Here is a 22,801-nt window from a genome sequence, read left to right as displayed (position 1 = left end):
CACGAAACCTATTTTTGGAATTAATAAGAATTATTGAGCGGAAGAAATACATAAGGGGGCCCACACCCTGTCCAGGAGGTTGGGGGGCGCGCCCCCTGTCTCCTTGGCCCTCTGGTGCCCCCCGGTGTCCATCTTCTTCTATACGAGGGCTTTTGCCCTGGAAAAAAATCGTGGGCAAGCTTACGGGACGAAACTCCGCCGCCACGAGGCGGAACCTTGGCAGAACCAATCTAGGGCTCTGGCCACTACAAAAAAAAGACACATCCGTGACATCTTGGGCCGAACAAATTTTTTTTCTGTCATACATATGACACTTCTATGACGATAATTGTGACAAAACCCGGTATCATCATAGATGTGGTGGACTCCTACTACTATGACAAAAAAATCATGATAGAAAATGGGCTTTTCATCCTGGGCGGGCCGGAGACGTAGCTGCATGACATTCTTTGGGCCGTCCATGACGGAAAAAACTGTGGTAGAAGCAAGGGGGAGGAAAATTTCGGGGAGTTGCCCGTTACGGTGGGAGGTTGGGGGCGAAGCGATGCGCGTTTCTCTCGTACATACGCGTGTGTGTGCGAGGCGTTGGCTCTAACTGAAGCCGGGCGAGGCGTTGGGCTCTAAATGAACCCGAGCGATTTCACTACAGGTTGCGCCTTACTGAACCCGAGCGATCGATCGATGGCTGTTAACTGAACCCGATGGAGCGATTCCTTCGCTACTGCTGCTAACTAAAGCCGATCGATGCTGCCTCTAGGATGAACAGTGAGCGTTGCGGGGGGGGGGTGGATTAACAGTGAGCGGTGGCGTTGCCTCTGGATGAACAGGAACCCGTGGTGTGGAGGGCTGGATGAACAGTAGACGGTGGAGGGGTGGTTGAACAGGACCCCGTGGTGTGGAGGGCTGGATGAACAGTAGACGGTGGAGGGGTGCCCGTGGAGGGGTGGTTGAACAGTAGCCGGTGGAGTAGCGCGCGGTGGAGGCTGGATGAACAGGAGCCCATGGAAGCTAGAGGAGGTCGACGGTAGCCCGTGGAGGCTGGAGGAGGTCGACGGTGGAGATGAACAGTATCCCGTGAAGTCCCGTTTTGCGGTACGCCACACCCCTCCCCCCGTTTCGACCATAGCACTCCAACACAAGTCCGTTTCGTCCGTTTTGCGCTACGCCACACCCCTCCCGATGAACAGTACCCCCGTTTCGACCGTAGGAGGTCTGTTTCCTCCGTTTTGCGGTATGCCAAGCCCCTCCCGATCAACAGGACACCGTTTCGACCGTAGGAGGTCCATTTCCTCCGTTTTGCGGTACGCCAGACCCCTCCTGATGAACAAGATCCCTTTCCGAACGTGGCCGGTCGAACACAAGGCCGTTTCCTCCGTTGTGCGGAACGCCAGGCCTCATTTACATCGCCTGTTCCATCCAAGCCCTTCCGATGAAAACAACCACGCATTCCGTTCCGACCCAGCCAGTTGGCTCCCCATGAACATGACGACGGCGCTGTTTCTCTGTTCCGACCCAGCCATGTACGTATGCGCGATAGGCGTTAGAGACCCTGCCCATATGTACGTACGTGGCCGTATTTTCTTTCTTGCACCCTCGCTGCTGTACGTACATGTACATGCTACGTGCGCGTCTCTACTACGACACATGCGCGCCTTACATCCACCAGTATATATGTACGTACACGTTCGCGACCAGAATGACGACGCTACGTACGCTTCGACCAGGTGGGTCCCGACTGTCAGGCACTTCCTTGCGTGCGACGATGTAGCTGGTGGGTGATGACCCACAAGTATAGGTGATCTATCGTAGTCCTTTCGATAAGTAAGAGTGTCGAACCCAACGAGGAGCAGAAGGAAATGATAAGCGGTTTTCAGCAAGGTATTCTCTGCAAGTACTGAAATCAGTGGTAACAGACAGTTTTGTGATAGGATAAATTGTAACCAGCAACAAGTTACAAAAGTAAATAAAGTGCAGAAAGGTGGCCCAATCCTTGTTGTAGCAAAGGACAAGTCTGGAAAAACTCTTATAATAGGAAAAGCGCTCCCAAGGACACATGGGAATATCGTCAAGCTAGTTTTCATCACGCTCATATGATTCGCGTTCGGTACTTTGATAATTTGATATGTGGGTGGACCGGTGCTTGGGTACTGCCCTTAATTGGACAAGCATCCCACTTATTATTAACCTCTATTGCAAGCATCTGCAACTACAATAGAAGTATTAAGGTAAACCTAACCATAGCATGAAACATATGGATCCAAATCAGCCCCTTACGAAGCAACGCATAAACTAGGGTTTAAGATTCTGTCACTCTAGCAACCCATCATCTACTTATCACTTCCCAATGCCTTCCTCTAGGCCCAAATAATGGTGAAGTGTTATGTAGTCGACGTTCACATAACACCACTAGAGGTTGGACAACATACATCTTATCAAAATATTAAACGAATACCAATTTCACATGACTACTAATAGCAAGACTTCTCCCTTCTCTTCAGGAACAAACGTAATTACTCACAAAGCATATTCATGTTCATAATCAGAAGGGTAATAATATGCATAAAGGATCTGAACATATGATCTTCCACCAAATAAACCAACTAGCATCAACTACAAGGAGTAATCAACACTACTAGCAACCTACTAGCACCAATCCCGGACTTGGAGACAAGAATTGGATACAAGAGATGAACTAGGGTTTGGAGATGAGATGGTGCTGGTGAAGATGTTGATGGAGATTGCCCTCTCCCGATGAGAGGAGCTGAGAGAGTCCCGGATTAGGGGGTGTCCGGATAGCCGAACTATCACTTTGGCCGGACTCCTGGACTACGAACATACAAGATTGAAGACTTCGTCCCGTGTCCGGATGGGACTTTCCTTGGCATGGAAGGCAAGCTTGGCGATACGGATATGTAGATCTCCTACCATTGTTACCGACTCTGTGTAACCCTAACCCTCTTCGGTGCCTATATAGACCGGAGGGTTTTAGTCCGTAGGACGAACAACAATCATACCATAGGCTAGCTTCTAGGGTTTAGCCTCTCTGATCTCGTGGTAGATCTACTCTTGTACTACCCATATCATCAATATCAGTCAAGCAGGAGTAGGGTTTTACCTCCATCGAGAGGGCCCAAACCTGGGTAAAAACATCATGTCCCTTGTCTCCTGTTACCATCCGCCTAGACGCACAGTTCGGGACCCCCTACCCGAGATCCGCCGGTTTTGACACCGACATTGGTGCTTTCATTGAGAGTTCCTCTGTGCCGTCGCCATCAGGAAGGATGCCTCATCCCGTCTTTAAAGACGGCACGGTTGCTAAAGGAGCTTTGGCTATCGGCCAAACTCTCCAGCTAGGCGGTTTCCTTCTGACCGCCTGTCCAGCCGCCACACCGACGATGACTTCTCGGGTCATCGAAAGCAATCTTCACGTTAGCTCGAAACTCGCCGAGCAGTTAGATCCGATGGAGCTCTCTTCCTTAAACGAGCTCTTGGATCGCATCGCCGCCCTGGGAGTCGGTACAGACTACGATCGGATTGGGCCTAAACCCTATCTGACAGAGATTAACTCTCCCCAGGTTACCCACCACATTGCTGTGGTAGAGTAACAATACGACGACCCTTCTTCTATCTTAAGGACTAGCTATGTCCGGATTCCCGATCCCTCCATGCCGGATTCCCACGGAGGAGAGGATGTTACTCAACCCCTGAACCTAAAGTCAGGCAGCGGGTTAGATTCATTGGACAGCATCCAAGAACCCAAGCTTCCAAGTTCGGAAACTAATTGGCCCCCGAGTCTTAAAGTGGACGGGGTTCCAAATTTAATTCCACCCGCCCACCCAAACATAAGCGATCTATCCCAAATTCGGCAAGAGCCCGCAGAAACAGTACACCATTACTGGGCCAGATTCCTCCTGGTTATGAACACGATAAAGGAATGCCACGAGGAGGACGCAATTTCATTCTTCTGCTATAATTGCACGGACAAGGGAATCCTCAACACCGTAAGTCGTCGTGAAATTACATGCTTCGCTGACTTGGCGTCCATAGTACGAAAGTACTGTGTGATGGGAAGCGCCTGGAAAACCGAAATCAAATTTTGGGACAATCCGGCCCTGAATACAACCCCAGTCCGAAATAAAAGGGTGCATTATCGCCAGGCACCTGGGTTAAACACCAAAAAGCAAAAACCCTCTATAGGGCATGGAACCGTACTGGAAGGATGGCTAAATGGACCCTACAAAATTCATAGTATAGAGGGTGCCACTCGAACTCATAGCCTTAGAGCATGTTGGATACTACGGCAGGTGGCCAAAAGTGGCGAAGAGCTTCTAACTCCAGAGCACCAGCCCAAGGATACCAGTACGGTATTAACAGTCTTCAAGACATTCGCATCAAATAATATGCGAAAACGAACACTCCCCAGCCTTGCTGAAGTATACTAAGTAGCAACAATAAACCCATGGAGTGACCGGCTATTACCTTTAATGCCAGTGACGAACCTAAATTCCGAACAGCCCGAGCACCAGCCGCATTGGTCCTCAGTCCAATAGTGGACGGCTTTTGCCTTACCAAGGTACTCATGGACGGTGGCAGTGGATTGAACCTCATTTACGAGGAAATCCGCCGAAAAATGGAAATAGACTGGAGCCGCATTGAGCGAGGCAGCACAACCTTTAGAGGAATAATCCCCAGTCGGGAAGCATGCTGTACTGGAAAAATCACACTGGATGTGGTGTTCGGCACGCCGGATAATTACAGGTCCGAGGAGGTCACGTTTCAAGTGGCCCCGTTCAGCAGCGGATATCACGCTCTATTAGGGCGAGAGGAATTCACGATTTTCCAAGCTATACCCCATTACGGGTACATGAAGCTCAAAATGCCCGGGCCCAACAGAATCATCACTCTTGCTAGTGACCCGGAGATAGCACTCTGCGCCGAAAACAAGACAGCCGCACTGGCCCTTGAGGCACTATCCAAAGCCCTAGCAGTCGAGGAACTCTCTACGCTGCGCTCCACGGTGAATAGGGACGATGTGATACTCGATAAGAGATCCAAGTCCACCTCCTTTAAACCAGCGGACGAAATAGTCAAATTCCAAGTCCATCCAACGGACCCTACAAAAACGGCCTCCATCGGGGCACAATTAAACCCTGATGTAGACGCCGCACTACGAGAATTCCTACACAAAAATTGGGACATTTTTGCCTGGCACCCTTCAGACATGCCAGGAATCCCTTGCCGGCTGGCCGAGCATAGCCTAAACATCCTAAAAGGATTCAAGCCGGTCAAACAGGCTCTTCGGCGTTTCTCCGAACCCAAGAGACAGGCCATGGGAGAGGAGCTAGCCAAATAATTGGAGGCCGGATTCATCAGAGATATAAAACATCCGGACTGGCTAGCAAACCTAGTGATGGTACCAAAGAAGGACAAATCCTGGTGCCTATGCGTCGACTTTAAGGACCTCAACAAGGCTTTCCCAAAGGATCCCTTCCCCTTCCCCCGCATCGATCAAATTATCGACGCTACCGCAGGACACGATTCATTGTGTTTCCTCGACGCATACTCCGGCTACCACCAAATTAAGATGGCAGAGCCCGACCAGGCCGCAATGGCATTCATCACCCCATACGGCCCATTCTGCTTCAACACAATGCCCTATGGGCTCAAAAACGCCGGCACAACATATCAGCGCATATTCAGACATGTCTGGCAAACCAGATCGGCAAAACAGTGGAGGCATACGTAGACGATGTGGTCGTCAAAACCAAGCATGTCGAAACTCTAGTAGACGATTTGAGGCTCACGTTCGATAATCTCCAAACATGTGACATTAAGCTTAACCCGGAAAAATGTGTTTTCGGCGTACCAGCCGGAAAGCTCTTGGGCTTCATTGTATCCGGTAGAGGAATTGAAGCAAACCCAGCCAAGATCCGAGCTCTGTCACAATCGGATATCCCAAAGGACCTCAAACAAATACAAAAATTGACGGGATGCATGGCGGCTTTAAGCCGCTTTATCTCCCGTTTAGGAGAAAAGGCATTACCCCTTTATCGCCTCCTCTGACGCACCGAACACTTCGAGTGGTCCGATGCCGCCACGGCTGGACTCGAAGAAATGAAAGCAATATTGACAACAAACCCGGTCCTGGCCGCGCCCAACATGGGCGAACCAATGCTATTATATATCGCGGCAACTCATCAAGTGGTGAGCATGGTGCTCGTTGTCGAACGAGAAACGGACTGACACAAGTCCCCCCTTCAAATACCAGTTTACTACGTGTCCACTGTCCTGACTCCATGCCACAAAACATAGCGTACGCGGTGTTCATGGCATCCCGGAAGCTACGACACTACTTTCAGGAGTGTTCGATAACAGTAGCCTCCGAAGTACCTCTTAATGACATTATAAACAACCGCGACGCGACGGGCCGGATTGCCAAATGGGCCATTGAGCTCCTCCCGTTCGACATAACCTATAAGCCACGGCGAGCTATTAAGTCGCAAGTTTTGGCCGACTTCGTCGCCGAATGGACTGAAGCCGAACTCCCTAAAGAGTACAACGCATATTCCAACTGAATCATGCACTTCGACGGCTCCAAAATGTTGTCTGGTATGGGGGCTGGCATCGTTCTGACATCCCCAACTGGAGATACGGTTCAATACGTGCTCCAGATAATGTATACGGACTCCAACAACGCAACCGAATACGAGGCCCTTCTACATGGCCTCCGGATGGCAGTCTCCATGGGCATTCAACGCCTAGAGGTGCACGGGGATTCGAACCTCGCAATATCCCAAATAAATGGAGACTTCCATGCCAAGGATCCGAAAATGGCATCTTATTGCAACGCCATCCTAACAATGTCAGCTCGGTTTGAGGGGCTCGAATTTCACCATATAGCCCGGGATAACAACCAGGCAGCAGACGTATTGGCACGCATTGGCGCAAAGCGCGATGCCGTCCCTCCCAACATCTTCCTAGAGAGGCTGTTCAAGCCATCTGTACTATGGGAGGGGGAGTTCGGCAATACCAACCCGGACCCAACCGCACTGCCCGACACCGAGCATTCTGACACAATTGGCGGTTCTGCCAACGAAGTAACATCCTCAGCCCACGTAATAATGGAAGTCATTGCCCCGTGGACAGAACCATTCCTAGCCTACCTAACTAGGCAGGAACTTCCTAAGGACCAAAATGAGGCCCGCTGGATAGTGCGGCGATCTAAAGCCTATAAGGTCCATGAGGGAGAGCTTTACAAGAAAAGCACAACCGGAGTCCTTCAAAGGTGTATCTCCGAAGAGGAAGGGCGGAATTGTCTGGTTGAAATTCATGCCGGACTCGGCAGGCACCACGCTGTAGCCTGGGCCCTTGTAGGCAAGGCCTTCCGTACAGGATTTTATTGGCCGATGGCCTGGGCAGATGCTCAGGACTTAGTCCAACGATGCGTCGGTTCCCAGCTCTTTGCTAATCAAAGCCACATGCCACCTACCGCCCTCAAAACTATACCCATAACCTGGCCCTTCGGGGTCTGGGGGCTTGACATGGTTGGACCCCTTAAAGGAGGAACCCACAAGCAAAAATACCTATTGGTCATGGTGGATAAATTCACCAAATGGATAGAGGCCAAACCTGTTAAGACTGCCGAATTCGGACCGGTGATAGACTTCATATCAGGGGTCGTACACCGTTACGGCATCCCCCATAGCATCATCACTGATAACGGCATGAACTTTACGGCCGACGAGGTCAAACTCTGGTGCAAAAACATGGGCATCAAGCTCGACTATGCTTCAGTCTATCACCCTCAAACTAGCGGTCAAGTCGAGCGAGCAAATGGTCTAATCATGAGCGGCATCAAACCCAGATTAGTGCTGTCCCTCAAGGAATCTAACACGCACTGGGTAGAGGAGCTCGACTCCGTACTCTGGGGGCTGCGGACCACTCCGAATCGCACCACCGGATTTACACCATTCTTTATGGTATACGGCGCAGAGGCAGTTCTGCCCTGTAACGTAATTCATGACTCACCTCGTGTGTGCATGTACGAAGAAAGAGAAGCCGAGCTCGATCGGCAGGACAGTTTGGACGCATTGGAGGAGGAGCGTGACATGGCAAAAGCCCGTTCCGCTTTCTATCAACAGCAAGCTCGAAGATATCAAAGCAGAGAAGTACGGGCCAAAACTTACAACGTTGGCGAGTTAGTTCTACGCCTACCGGACAAGAAAAAGGACAAACTCAAGCCCAAATAGGAAGGTCCCTTTATCATCGACCAAGTCCTGACAGGCGGAGCGTACCGTCTGCGAGATGCATCGGATAACCGACTCGAGCCGAACCCATGGAATGCAGCCCGTCTCCGAAGATTCTACGCCTAGCACCGAATTCTGAGTTCGTCTCCTTCCTCCGTCTATATTTTACATATTAGCTGTCTTTTGTTTCTCTCCTTCTCCCTCCTTTCCTACTACAGCCTTTGAAAGCTTGTTTGCACATTGTTCGCACACACTTGACGTGCTATCCGCGCTCATTATACCTGGGGGCTTCTTTAACAGAAGCTTATTTATACGGGCTTCATGCCCAGCACATGTGTCACACTTCCGCATGTACCTTTTATTCACCATTATATGCATCGATATGACTTAATTTTGGCCAAGCTAGGTTGCCTGGCTCCTGTGCTTACACCTATGTTCCCAATTGTTTGGCTAGGCGGTAAAGGGAGCACCTCTGCGATTGTTACTGCCGGGTCAGCCGGATGTGTACCTCAGACTGGGTGAAGCCGAAAGCTAGCGTTCTCAAGGGAATATCCGGTCGGTGAACTAAAAGACGATTTCTTACCTATTTACTTATCTGCCCCCAGATGTTTTTCTACTTTTTTTGCAGTCTAGATATGCACTTTAGGGCATGCCTCCCAGGGAAAGGAACCCCTAACGGAACTATTCTCCCTGGAAGATGTTTCTTACTAACCATGTAATATAACATAACTAGTTGGGCACTTGTCTGATAAAGCACTAATGACCCCTACGCCTGATCTCCACGCATGCCCCGGTTCTTATATAACCGCGAGGGTATTCGGACACACTCCGGACTATTGGGTCCCGAGGTTGAAGCGAAAGGGTCCGCTATGAAAAACGATCTACAATCTGGCTAGAAGGCATTTTACATGTCATATTAAATTACATAGTCAACTTGACTAGGCATATTCCTCTTCAATGCCATCCAGCAGGTTGTCTAGTTTACAGTCCTGTTGGGAATACTTTGTGGCCAATTTTACTTGGCCGTACACTAAGCTCACAGGGATCTCCTTCCCATCGGGCCCCGCAGGTCCGACCTCGGCCATGTGGTTTGGGTCAGCCTTCGTATACCGCGTCTTCACCATGGCCCAGGCCTCCCTGGCGCCTTGACGGCAGCCGATATCTTCCATAAGCGGAAGCGCTGCTGCGCTCCCTGAAGCTTCTCCGCAAGCTCTCCAAGGCCTTCGGGCAGGGAGACAGACGGTCACAAGGCCTGGGCGACGCGTTTCATCACCTGTCGAACTCGTTCGTGCAGTTGCAAGAGCTCGGGAAGAAGGTCATCCGAAGAACCAGGCATTTCCTCTGCAGGACGGCCTATGAGCATACCTACAGACATAACTCTGTTAGTCGACTTCCTCGCCGAACTCTTTTATTTTCAAAGTTCGTTCAAGCACTTACTAAAAATGCCGCGTCGAAGCCGCCGATTCTCCTTAACAGAGTCAGACAGCTGGGCATGAACATCCTTTAGTTCCTCACCCAGCTGGGTGTTGGCATCTTGGAGATTATTTTTCTCTTGCCTCATCCTTGTAAGCACATTCTCGCCAGCCTTTAACCGGCGCATGAGCTGTTGCTTGTCCGGATCTATCCCGGCGCCATCTGCAATATTATTGTCAGACTTATACACACGCCGTACTTCACAAATTACTCATCTTTTGAAGCATATATTACAGGAGGGGGTCTCTTTGGCTTCCCCTGCTGCGGCTAGTGTAGCCTCAAGTTGCGCCTTGCACTCCTCCAGCTCCTGGGACAGTTGGGTATTCTTTTCCGTAAGATCCTGCACAATAAATGATCCTTAAATCAGTTATTCTAACTATTTCAAGTCTCGGGGGCTATTGGCATATATAACTGTCAAATTTTCTCACCCGTATGTCTTTTACATACTGCTCCGTGGCTCTGGCTAGACCATTTTGAGCAGCACAGAGGTGCGCATCTCCCGAATTGAAGGCATCCAATGCCTCTGGGGAGAAACATGTGTCACGAAGAACTGTCCGGCGACGCCTGTGATTCATGGCACTCTCCACCTCGGAATTGGTGGTAGATAACCTGTCGGCATCCTCTGTCGGAAGAGCATCCGATGCACGCCTCGTGTTCGCCTCCGCTTCTGGCTTTGGAGCCTGGCAAGCGGAGGATTGATTGGCAACCTCTCCGGACATAGTCCAGCGAGCCTGGCGAGCGTTAGTATGCCTCCCGGGAATAAAACCTGGGAGCAAGATGACACGCCGTACCGTTGCATCGGCGTTTCAATCTGGACTGCACTTCTTTTCGGCCTGTTGGGCCTTGCTGTCCCTTGTTGACTGGCCGTTGCAGGCTTGGCCTTCCGCCTCAAGGACTTCCCCTGCGAAACACCATTGGTATACGGTGATAAAAAAACACACGGATGGGTCATTTTCAAAGTATCGGGACTTCGGTCTCAGTTACCTATGAGGCGGGAAGTATTCCGGGGTAGTCGGCCGTAATGGCGACCAAGGCATTATCGATGCTCAGTTGGTGGAATACCCCGTCGATCAGCTCCACCGATATGTCCGGATCCTCTTGGGAGGTCGGATCGAGGAACCATTCCGGATCCTCGGGTTGTGGAGGCGGGCTGCTTATATCCTTTACGGCCCGGCGCAGTTCCTGCGCCGAAATCACAAAGTGAGATACTTGACAATGGGAGTATGGATCGGATAGGCAAAAATAAATGTCTGCTTACCCATCTTGGAGGATTGTTCATAGAAAACCGCCCTGCGGATTGACGCGGAGAAATTCCTCCTCTTCTCCCTTGTACAATGCGGACAAAATCTTCATCAGATCGGCGACCGATCCCGGCCCCTTACGGCCGCAGCGGGTGGCATCATCCTCCCCGTTGAAATCCCACATGGGGTGGCCTCTATACTGGAGCGGCTGCACCCCCCGCATAATGCATGTGGCCATGACCCCGATCATGGTCAGTCCAGAATGAGCTAACAGCCTAATTCGGCTCATCAGGTAAAGGACGTCCCTGTCATTTTCCTTCTGAGGGCTCCGTAGACGCCAGCTTAGGCGTTTCTTCAAAGGAGCGTTATTGAACTCAGGGAGGCCGATCCGAATAGGGTCCGACAGGGGGACATCTTCTATATAAAACCATTCCGAAGGCCAATCTTCGGACGCCTTCTTCGGGGTCCCGGATAGATATCCGGTCCTAGCGATGCGCCATAGTTCGGCTCCGCCCACTTGATATATTGACCCCTCTTGAGAACGGGGCACAAGGCAGAACAGCTTCTTCCATAGTGCAAAATGAGCCTCGATGCCCAAAAACAGCTCGCAAAGGGCCACGAAGCCCGCAATATGCAAAATGGAGGCAGGCGTAAGGTTGTGCAACTGGAGGCCGTAGAACTCCAGGAGCCCCCAGAGAAACAGAAGAATTGGAAATCTGAGCCCTCTTATCAAATACGGGACAAGGCATACCCGCTCTCCTTTGGAGGGGCTGGGGACGCTCTCTGCTTGCTTTCCGCCCTTATAGGTGGCGAGTCCGGCTCGAACCGGAACCATGAAGGTTGGGGGAAGAAATCCCTTGGTTTGGAGCGTCACTAACTCGCTGTACGGGACGGAGCATCTCTTCTAATCTCTAGGCCGGGGGCTGGGAGGGCGAGAGGAGGAGCCGCGTCGACTGTCCATGATGGAGTGAATTTCTGTCAGATGCTCTCTGATGAATGCTCGCGAAGGGAGGATGGTGTGATTCGGATCTAGATCCTCGTCCCTCTTATAGGCAGCTCATTTGCGCAGGTAGGGGGGTAAATGTAAAAATACCCTGACTTTTCGCATTCGTTCAACACGTGGAAGACGGCCATTATTGGGCGTGGAAGCCGAGGAGCGCAATATTCACAGTAAGTCGGACGCTATTTAACAGGTACACAAGATTTGGAGAAGAACCCGCCTTGCAATGCCGAAGACAATCTACGCGCCGGACTCATCGCTGTTGAAGCCTGGTTCGGGGGCTACTGAGGGAGTCCCGGATTAGGGGTGTCCGGATAGCCGAACTATCACCTTTGGCCGGACTCCTGGACTATGAAGATACAAGATTGAAGACTTCGTCCCGTGTCCAGATGGGACTTTCCTTGGCGTGGAAGGCAAGCTTGCTAATACGGATATGTAGATCTCCTACCACTGTAACCGACTCTGTGTAACCCTAACCCTCTTTGGTGCCTATATAAACCGGAGGGTTTCAGTTCGTAGGACGAACAACAATCATACCATAGGCTAGCTTCTAGGGTTTAGCCTCTCTGATCTCGTGGTAGATCTACTCTTGTACTACCCATATCATCAATATCTATCAAGCAGGAGTAGGTTTTTACCTCCATCAAGAGGGCCCGAACCTGGGTAAAAACATTGTGTCCCTTGTCTCCTGTTACCATCCGCCTAGACGCACAGTTCGGGACCCCCTACCCGAGATCCGCCGGTTTTGACACCGACAGGAGCGTTGGTGATGATGATGGTGATGATTTCCCCCTCCCGGAGGGAAGTGTCCCCGGCATAACAGCTCTGCCGGAGCCCTAGATTGGTTCCGCCAAGATTCCGCCTCGTGTCGGCAGAGTCTCGTCCCGAAAGGTTCTTCTCTATTTTTTTCATCGAAAGACTTCATATGGGAGAAGATGGACGTCGGAGAGCCACCAGGGGGCCCACGAGGTAGGGGGGCGCGCCCAGGGGGGTGCCCCCACCCTCGTGAGCAGGGTGTGGGCCCCCTGGCCTTCATCTTTGGCGACGATTTTTCTTTATTTATTTTAAGGTATTCCATGGAGTTTCAGGACTTTTGGAGTTGCGCAGAATAGTCCTTCAATATTTGCTCCTTTTCCAGCCCAGAATTCCAGCTGCCGACATTCTCCCTCTTCATGTAAACCTTGTAAAAAAAGAGAGAATAGCCATAAGTATTGTGACATAACGTGAAATAACAGCCCATAATGCAATAAATATTGACATAAAAGCATGATGCAAAATGGACGTATCAACTCCGCCAAGCTTAGACCTCGCTTGTCCTCAAGCGAAAAGCCGATAACAATAAATATGTCCTCATATTTAGAGGTACAGGCATCGATAAAAATAAAATACGGACATGAAGGCATCATGATTATTTCATAACGTCAACATATATAAATTTTGTCATATGATTACTCTTGTTCAAGTGATGATCTTTTCACAAAGCCAAAATATGAATCAGAAACCTTATTGGGCACCAACAATTATAATCTCAGTCATTGAAGCAATTGCAATTTATCATAATATCGTAAAGAGTCTATGTTAGAGCTTAAAAGCAAGTCCACATACTCAACTATCACTTAGTCCTTCATAACTGCTAACACTCACGCAATACTTGTGGTTACGGAGTTTTAATCGGACACAGAGAAAGATAGGGGCTTATAGTTTTGCCCCACAACTTTTTACGTCAAGGGTAATGTCAACAATAATAATTCACGCTCCCCCACATCCAATTAGATATATATATATATATATATATATATATATATATATATATATATATCATGTTCTTTCCAACATGCTGAGCTTGCCAAAGGATAAAAAGAAAAAGGGGAGGTGAAGATCACCGTGACTCTTGCATAAGGTAGAGGATAATAATAAAAGATAGGCCCTTCGCAGAGGGAAGCAGAGGTTGTCATGCGCGTTTAGGGTTGATGCACAAAATCTTAATGCAAAAGAAAGTCACTTTATATTGCCCCTTGTATGTGAACCTTTATTATGCAGTCCGTCGCTTTTATTGCGTCCACAACAAGTTCGTACAAAGTTTATTTTCTCTGCACTAATAAGTCATGCATATTTAGGGAGCAATTTTTATTGCTTGCACCAATGACAACTTACTTGAAGGATCTTACTCAATCCATAGGTAGATATGGTGGAATCTCATGGCAAAACTGGTTTAAGGGTATTTGGAAGCACAAGTAGTATTTCTACTTAGTGCTGAGAATTTGGCTAGCATGAGGGGGAAAGGCAAGTTCAACACGGTAGAGGAACCATGACAACATACTTTATCTCAGATGTAAGAAAACATAACTCATTATGTTTTCTTCCTTGTCCAACCTCAACTCTTTAGCATGTCATATTTTAATGAGTGCTCCCAATCATAAAAGATGTCAATGATAATATATCTATATGTGAAATCTCTCTTTCCTTATTACTTCCTATTAATTGCAATGATAACCAAAGCTATATTTGCCAACTCCCAACAATTTTTAATCATCATACTTTTTCTATGTGAAGCCATTACTTTCAATAAGATCAATATGAACTCTTTGATTCTTTTTATTCTTTTTCTTCTAATCACCCAAGATCATGGCAAAATACTCAAGCCCTTGACTCAACACTAATCTTTATTATATAGCTCACGGACTCGATTACAAAGAAGGATCATAAAGCAAAACTCAAAACTAGATCATGCCATGACTTTATTCTACTAAATCAAGATACTGCTAATAGGATCGAACTAGGGAAAACGGTAAATATAGGAGTTGTGATGGTGATACGATACCAGGGCACCTCCCCCAAGCTTGGCAGTTGCCAAGGGGAGTGCCCATACCCGTGTGATTATGTCTCCTTCCTTGTTGTTGGCGGTGGAGGTATTGATGATGATGCAAGCTTGTCGTCCACCTTCCATGGCATAGGCTCACCATCATAGAAGGATGATCGAGTCTCCGGAATCCTCAAATCTGCAGACAAACTCATCCTTTTGAATCTATATTCATACTCACAGTTTTGGTTTTGCAGATCATAGATTTGGGCTTGGAGGTGCTCGATCTTCTCATGTAGCTTATAGATGGCTTCCTCGATCTTCTTGGCATCCGGCTCATAGTTGTTGGTGAACTCCGTGAGCATCTTGTGGGTAGCGTTGATTCCACGCTCTACCATCCCCTGGCACTTGAAAACTTGTTGCTCCATTGCTTCGAGCCTCAACTCCATGCTTTCGGTTCCCTTTGGTCCCTCAACATCGCGGATGTGCAACAACCCATCACGCATCTCAATGGTTTGGGGGTGTCGCAGCACCTCCGCGAGGTAAGGGTTGATAACCTTCTCGAAGAACTTGTCCTTGGAAGCACTTGGGGTCGTCATGATGATCTAGACCTGTCAGAAAAACAGCTCAAAACAAGAACATGGGAGATTTGCGTGATACGAGAGTCAAAACCTTCGGGAGTATATATAATGAATTTTTACCGACCAAAATACATATCATGCAAGGAAACATAGTCCGGAGGGCACACGAGGTGCTCATGAGGTAGGGGGGCGCGCCCAGGGGGTAGGGCGCGCCCTCCACCCTCGTGGAGGCCTCGTGTCCTCCCCGGACTGCTAATTATTTTTCTATTTTTCTAAATATTCTAAAACAGAGAAATATTGCCTTCAAAATTGTTTTGGAGTCGGTTTACTTACCGCACCACATACCTATTCCTTTTTGGAGTCTGGAACGTTCTGGAAAGTGTCCCTTATGTATTCCTTCGGGTTTACGGTTTCAATAATATTAGTTTCAACATTTATGGGATTACCTGAGATATAGTGTTTGATCCTTTGACCGTTTACCACCTTCAGATTTGTGCCTGCGAAGTTGTTGATTTTTATGGCACCGGAACGATAGACCTCCTCGATAACGTAGGGACCTTCCCATTTGGAGAGAAGTTTTCCTGCAAAAAATCTTAAACGAGAGTTGTATAGCAATACATAATCACCTACATTAAACTCACGCTTTTGTATCCTTTTGTCATGCCATCTTTTAACTTTTTCTTTAAACAACTTGGCATTTTCATAAGCTTGGGTTCTCCATTCATCAAGTGAGCTAATATCAAATAACCTCTTCTCACCAGAAATTCGAAATCATAGTTGAGCTCTTTAATAGCCCAATATGCCTTATGTTCTAGTTTGAGAGGTAAGTGAGATCTTTTTCATAAACCATCTTATATGGAGACATACCCATAGGATTTTGTATGCAGTTCTATAGGCCCACAACGCGTCATTCAGTTTCTTGGACCAATTCTTTCTAGACCTATTAACAGTCTTTTGCAAAATTAATTTGAGCTCTCTACTGCTCAATTCTACCTGACCACTAGACTGCGGGTGATATGGAGATGCAATTCTATGATTAACGTCGTATTTAGCAAGCATCTTACGGAAAGCACCATGAATAAAGTGTGAACCACCATCAGTCATTAAGTATCTAGGGACTCCAAACCTCGGAAAAATAACTTCCTTAAGCATTTTAATAGAAGTGTTATGATCAGCACTACTGGTTGGAATAGCTTCTACCCACTTAGTAACGTAATCAACAACAACTAAAATATGAGTGTATCCATTAGAGGCAGGAAAAGGTCCCATATAATCAAAGCCCCAAACATCAAATGGCTCAATAACAAGTGAATAATTCATAGGCATTTCTTGACGTCTACTAATATTACCAATTCTTTGACATTCATCGTAGGATAAAACAAACTTACGGGCATCCTTGAAGAGAGTAGGCCAATAAAAACCGGATTGCAATACCTTATGTGCAGTTCTATCTCCAGCGTGGTGTCCTCCATAAGCCTCTGGGTGACACTTGCATAGGATATGTTCCTGTTCATGCTCAGGTACACAACGTCTAATAACACCATCTACTCCTTCCTTATAAAGATGTGGGTCATCCCAAAAGTAATGTTGCAAGTCATAGAAAAACTTTTTCTTTTGTTGGTATGTGAAGATAGGTGGTATAAATTTAGCAATAATATAATTAGCATAATCAACATACCAAGGAGTGCTACGAGAAATAATTATGACATTTAATTGCTTATCAGGAAAGCTATCATCAATAGGCAGTGGGTCATCAAGAACATTCTCTAACCTAGATAAATTGTCTGCAACGGGGTTCTCAGCTCCTTTTCTATCAATGATGTGTAAATCAAATTCTTGAAGCAAGAGAACCCATCTAATGAGTCTAGGTTTTGCATCTTTCTTTTCCATAAGATATTTAATAGCAGCATGATCTGTATGAATAGTTACTCTAGAATCAACAATATAGGGTCTGAATTTATCACAAGCAAATACAACAGCTAAAAGTTCCTTTTTGGTAGTAGCATAATTTCTTTGAGCATTGTCTAGAGTCTTACTAGCATAATGGATAACATTCAATTTCTTATCAACTCTTTGCCCTAGAACAGCACCTACAGCATAATCACTAGCATCACACATAATTTCGAAAGGTAAATTCCAATCAGGTGGCTGAACAACAGGTGTAGAGACTAATGCTTTCTTAAGTATTTCAAATGCTTCTACACAATCATCATCAAAGACAAATGGTACATCTTTTTGTAATAAATCAGTCAGAGGCCGAGAGATTTTTGAGAAGTCCTTGATGAACCTCCTATAAAATCCGGCGTGACCAAGGAAACTTTTTATACCTTTGATGTCCTTGGGACATGGCATCTTTTCAATAGCATCAACCTTGGCTTTATCAACTTCAATACCTCTTTCAGAAACTTTGTGCCCCAAGACAATACCTTCATTCACCATAAAGTGGCACTTTTCCCAATTCAAGACAAGATTAGTTTCTTCACATCTCTGCAAAAATCGAGCAAGGTTGCTCAAGCAATCATCAAAAGAGGAACCATAGACGGAAAAGTCGTCCATGAAAACCTCACAAATTTTCTCACAAAAGTCAGATAATATAGTCATCATGCATCTTTGAAAGGTAGCAGGTGCATTACATAAACCAAAAGGCATACGTCTATAAGCAAAAGTACCAAAAGGGCATGTAAAAGTAGTCTTTGATTGATCTTTAGCCGACACAGGTATTTGAGAAAAACCAGAATAACCATCTAGAAAGCAATAATGTGTATGTTTGCATAATCTTTCTAGCATTTGATCAATAAAAGGTAAGGGGTAATGATCTTTCTTAGCAGCCTTATTTAATTTGCGGAAATCAATTACCATCCTATAACCTGTGATAATCCTTTGCAAAATCAATTCATCTTTATAATTAGGAACAACAGTAATACCTCCCTTCTTAGGGACACAATGGACAGGACTTACCCACTTACTATCAGCAACGGGATAAATTATACCTGCCTCCAGAAGCTTGAGTATTTCCTTCCTTACCACTTCTTTCATTTTAGGATTCAAACGTCACGAACTGGTTTCGCATCAGCTGCCAAATTTATTTTATGTTGGCATAGAGTGGGACTGATGCCCTTAAGATCATCCAGAGTATATCCAATAGCGGCATGATGCTTCTTCAGAGTTTTCAATAATCTTTCTTCTTCATGCTCTGAAAGGTTAGCGCTAATAATGACAGGATATATTTTCTTTTCATCAGGATAAGCATATTTAAGATTATCAGGCAACGGTTTAAGCTCAAACACGGGATCACCCTTGGGTGGAGGAGGATCCCCTAGGATTTCAACAGGCAAACTGTGTTTCAGAATAGGTTCCTGTTTAAAGAATACTTCACCTATTTCCCTTCTTTCATGCATGAACATATCATTTTCATGGTCTAGCAAATAGTGTTCTAAAGGATCACTAGGAGGTACATCAATAGAAGCAAGACCAATAATTTCATCCTTACTAGGCAATTCTTCCTCACGATGTTGTTTACTAAATTTAGAGAAATTAAACTCATGAACCATATCATCCAAGCCAACAGTAACAACATTCTTTTCGCAATCTATCTTAGCATTAACGGTAAGCAAGAAGGGTATACCAAATATAATGGGACAAAAGCTATCTTGTGGAGAACCAAGAACAAGAAAATCAGAAAGATATTTGGTTTTCCCACACAAGACTTCAACATCTCTAACAATTCCCATTGGATATATAGTATCTCTATTGGCAAGTTTGATTGTAACATCAATTTCCTCTAACTCAGCAGGTGCAATCTCATGCATAATTTCTTTGTATAAACCAATGGGTATAACACTAGCACTAGCACCCATATCACATAAGCCATGATAACAATGATCTCCTATTTTAATAGAAATAACAGGCACGCCTACCACAGGTCTATGTTTATCTCTATCACAGGGTTTAGCAATTCTAGCAGTTTCACTAGTGAATTGAATAACATGCCCATTAATATTATCAGACAAGAGATCTTTAACAATAGCAATATTGGGTTCTACTTTGACTTTCTCAGGAGGTGTATAAGTCCTAGTATTTCTTTTACGAACAACAGTTGAAGATTTAGCATGATCCTTCATTCTAACAGGGAAAGGGGGTTTCTCAACATAAGAAGTAGGAACAATAGGATCATTATAAGTGACAATTTTTTCTTCAACTTTAATAGGTGCAGCTACTTTTACTTCTATGGGAGGATGATATTTAAACCACTTCTCCTTGGGGAGATCAACATAAGTAGCAAAAGATTCACAGAAAGAAGCTACTATCTCAGGGTCAAGTCCATATTTAATGCTAAACTTACGGAAAATATCAGTATCCATAAAAGATTTAACACAATCAAACTTAGGTGTCATACCTGACTCCTTACCTTCGTCGAGGTCCCAATCTTCAGAGTTGCGTTTAATTCTATCCAATAAATTCCATCCAAATTCAATAGAATTCATCATAAAAGAGCCAGCACAAGAAGTATCGAGCATGTTGCGATTATTATCAGAAAGCCAAGCATAAAAATTCTAGAGAATTGTCAATTTTGAGAGCTCATGATTGGGGCATGAATATAACATTGATTTAAGCCTCCCCCAAGCTTGAGCGATGCTTTCTCCTTCGCGAGGCCAAAAATTATATATATAATTGCGTTCACGATGAACAAGATGCATAGGGTAATACTTTTGATGAAATTCCAATTTCAATCTTTTATAGTTCCATGATCTCGTATCATCACATAGCCTATACCATGTCAATGCGTCTCCCTCCAAAGATAAAGGGAAAGCCTTCCTCTTAACAACATCATCGGGTATACCTGCCAGCTAAAATAGTCCACAAATATCATCCACAAAGCGTAGATGTTCGTCAGGATGCTTTGTTCCATCTCCTGCGAAAGTGCTAGCTAGCAGTTTTTCCATCATACCCGAAGGAATCTGAAAAGCAGTTTCATTTTCAATAGATTCAGTAGGTTCAGTAGGTTGAGGAGCAACTCTTGGCTCAACCGGATGGGGTGAAGATACCCCGAACAAGCCCCTCAAACAATTACTTTCCATAGTAACAAGTGACAGAAAATTTCAGCACCCTAAATAAATTTTTCCTTACCAAATTCCACCTACCAAAGGCGCTTCACTCCCCGGCAACGGCGCCAGAAAAGAGTCTTGATGACCCACAAGTATAGGGGATCTATCATAGTCCTTTCGATAAGTAAGAGTGTCAAACCCAACGAGGAGCAGAAGGAAATGATAAGCGGTTTTCAGCAAGGTATTCTCTGCAAGTACTAAAATCAGTGGTAACAGATAGTTTTGTGATAGGATAAATTGTAATGAGCAACAAGTAACAAAAGTAAATAAAGTGCAGCAAGGTGTCCTAATCCTTTTTGTAGCAAAGGACAAGCCTGGACAAACTCTTATAATAGGAAAAGCGCTCCCGAGGACACATGGGAATATCGTCAAGCTAGTTTTCATCATGCTCATATGATTCGCGTTCGGTACTTTGATAATTTGATATGTGGGTGGACCGGTGCTTGGGTACTGCCCTTACTTGGACAAGCATCCCACTTATGATTAACCTCTATTTCAAGCATCCGCAACTACAATAAAAGTATTAAGGTAAACCTAACCATAGCATGAAACATATGGATCCAAATCAGGCCCTAACGAAGCAACGCATAAACTAGGGTTTAAGCTTTTGTCACTCTAGCAACCCATCATCTACTTATTACTTCACAATGCCTTCCTCTATGCCCAAATAATGGTGAGGTGTTATGTAGTCGACGTTCACATAACACCACTAGAGGTTGGACAACATACATCTTATCAAAATATCAAACGAATACCAAATTCACATGACTACTAATACCAAGACTTCTCCCTTGTCCTCAGGAATGAACGTAATTACTCACAAAGCATATTCATGTTCATAATCAGAAGGGTAATAATATGCATAAAGGATCTGAACATATGATCTTCCACCAAATAAACCAACTAGCGTTAACTACAAGGAGTAATCAACACTACTAGCAACCTACTAGTACCAATCCCGGACTTGGAGACAAGATTTGGATACAAGAGATGAACTAGGGTTTGGAGATGAGATGGTGCTGGTGAAGATGTTGATGGAGATTGCCCTCTCCCGATGAGAGGAGCGTTGGTGATGACGATGGTGATGATTTCCCCCTCCCGGAGGGAAGTGTCCCCGGCAGAACAGCTCTGCCGGAGCCCAAGATTGGTTCCGCCAAGGTTCCGCCTCGTGGCGGTGGAGTCTCATCTCGAAAGGTTCTTCTCTATTTTTTTTCATCGAAAGACTTCATATGGGAGAAGATGGACGTCGGAGACCCACCAGGGGGTCCACGAGGTAGGGGGCGCGCCCCCCACCCTCGTGAGCAGGGTGTGGGCCCCCTGGCCTTCATCTTTGGCGACGATTTATCTTCATTTATTTTAAGGTATTCCGTGGAGTTTCAGGACTTTTGGAGTTGCGCAGAATAGTCCTTCAATATTTGCCCCTTTTCCAGCCCAGAATTCCAGCTGCCGGCATTCTCCCTCTTCATGTAAACCTTGTAAAATAAGAGAGAATAGCCATATGTATTGTCACATAACGTGAAATAAAAGCCCATAATGCAATAAATATTGACATAAAAGCATGATGCAAGATGGACGTATAAGTGGGTCCCAGCAGTCAGGGGGGTGAATCGTTTTTTTTTCAGACGCACTTCCTGGCGTGCGAAGATGTAATTGGTGGGTCCCAGCAGACAGGGGGAAACATCTTTTCACTAAATACGGTGGCCCGTACGGTGGGTCCCCGCTGTCAGGTGGAGGAATAATTATTTTGCGCGTAATAAGGAGGCATTTCCTTGCTACGGTCGTGGACCCAACTATCAGCCTCTCCACGTACAGTCCACGTCCGATGGAAGCCATTCCTTGACCACGTTGACCACGCCGCGCCGAGAGCACCAGGGCGGTGGACGACGGCGAGGCCTAGGAAGGGGACGACGCGGAGCCGGGGAAGACGCGACAGTGGATGCCCATGCGTAGAGGAGTATGAGGGTTCACTCGTTCGGCTGCGGTGTGAGGCTGCCGTCGCCGCAGAATAACAGGGGGTGTGGGTGCGTAGAGGGATGGCCTGGCCAGCGGTGGGAGTAGTAGGGGGTGGTGAGGCCTCCGCGGCATCATAGCCGGCCATGGGCGGCAGGAGCAGGCGGCACGACCCGCGCTGCTTTGGGCGGCTGGAGCAAGAAGACCAGAGGTTGAAGAAGCACCACGGCTGTTGGATGGACATCGTACGGTCACAGGAGCTAGAATCGTTCATATATTGACTAAAGTTGACAAAGGCCTCCGTCCCAGTCAACTTAGTAGGCCCACAAGTCAGCCTCCCACCAAGGTTGGTCCCAGCTAGCAAGGGGTATTCATTTTTTTGTGCGTAATAAGGAGGCACTTCCG

This window comes from Triticum aestivum, chromosome 6B, assembly GCF_018294505.1.
Source record: "Triticum aestivum cultivar Chinese Spring chromosome 6B, IWGSC CS RefSeq v2.1, whole genome shotgun sequence".
Lineage (NCBI taxonomy): Eukaryota > Viridiplantae > Streptophyta > Magnoliopsida > Poales > Poaceae > Triticum > Triticum aestivum.
Note: the sequence above shows the minus strand (reverse complement) of the source record.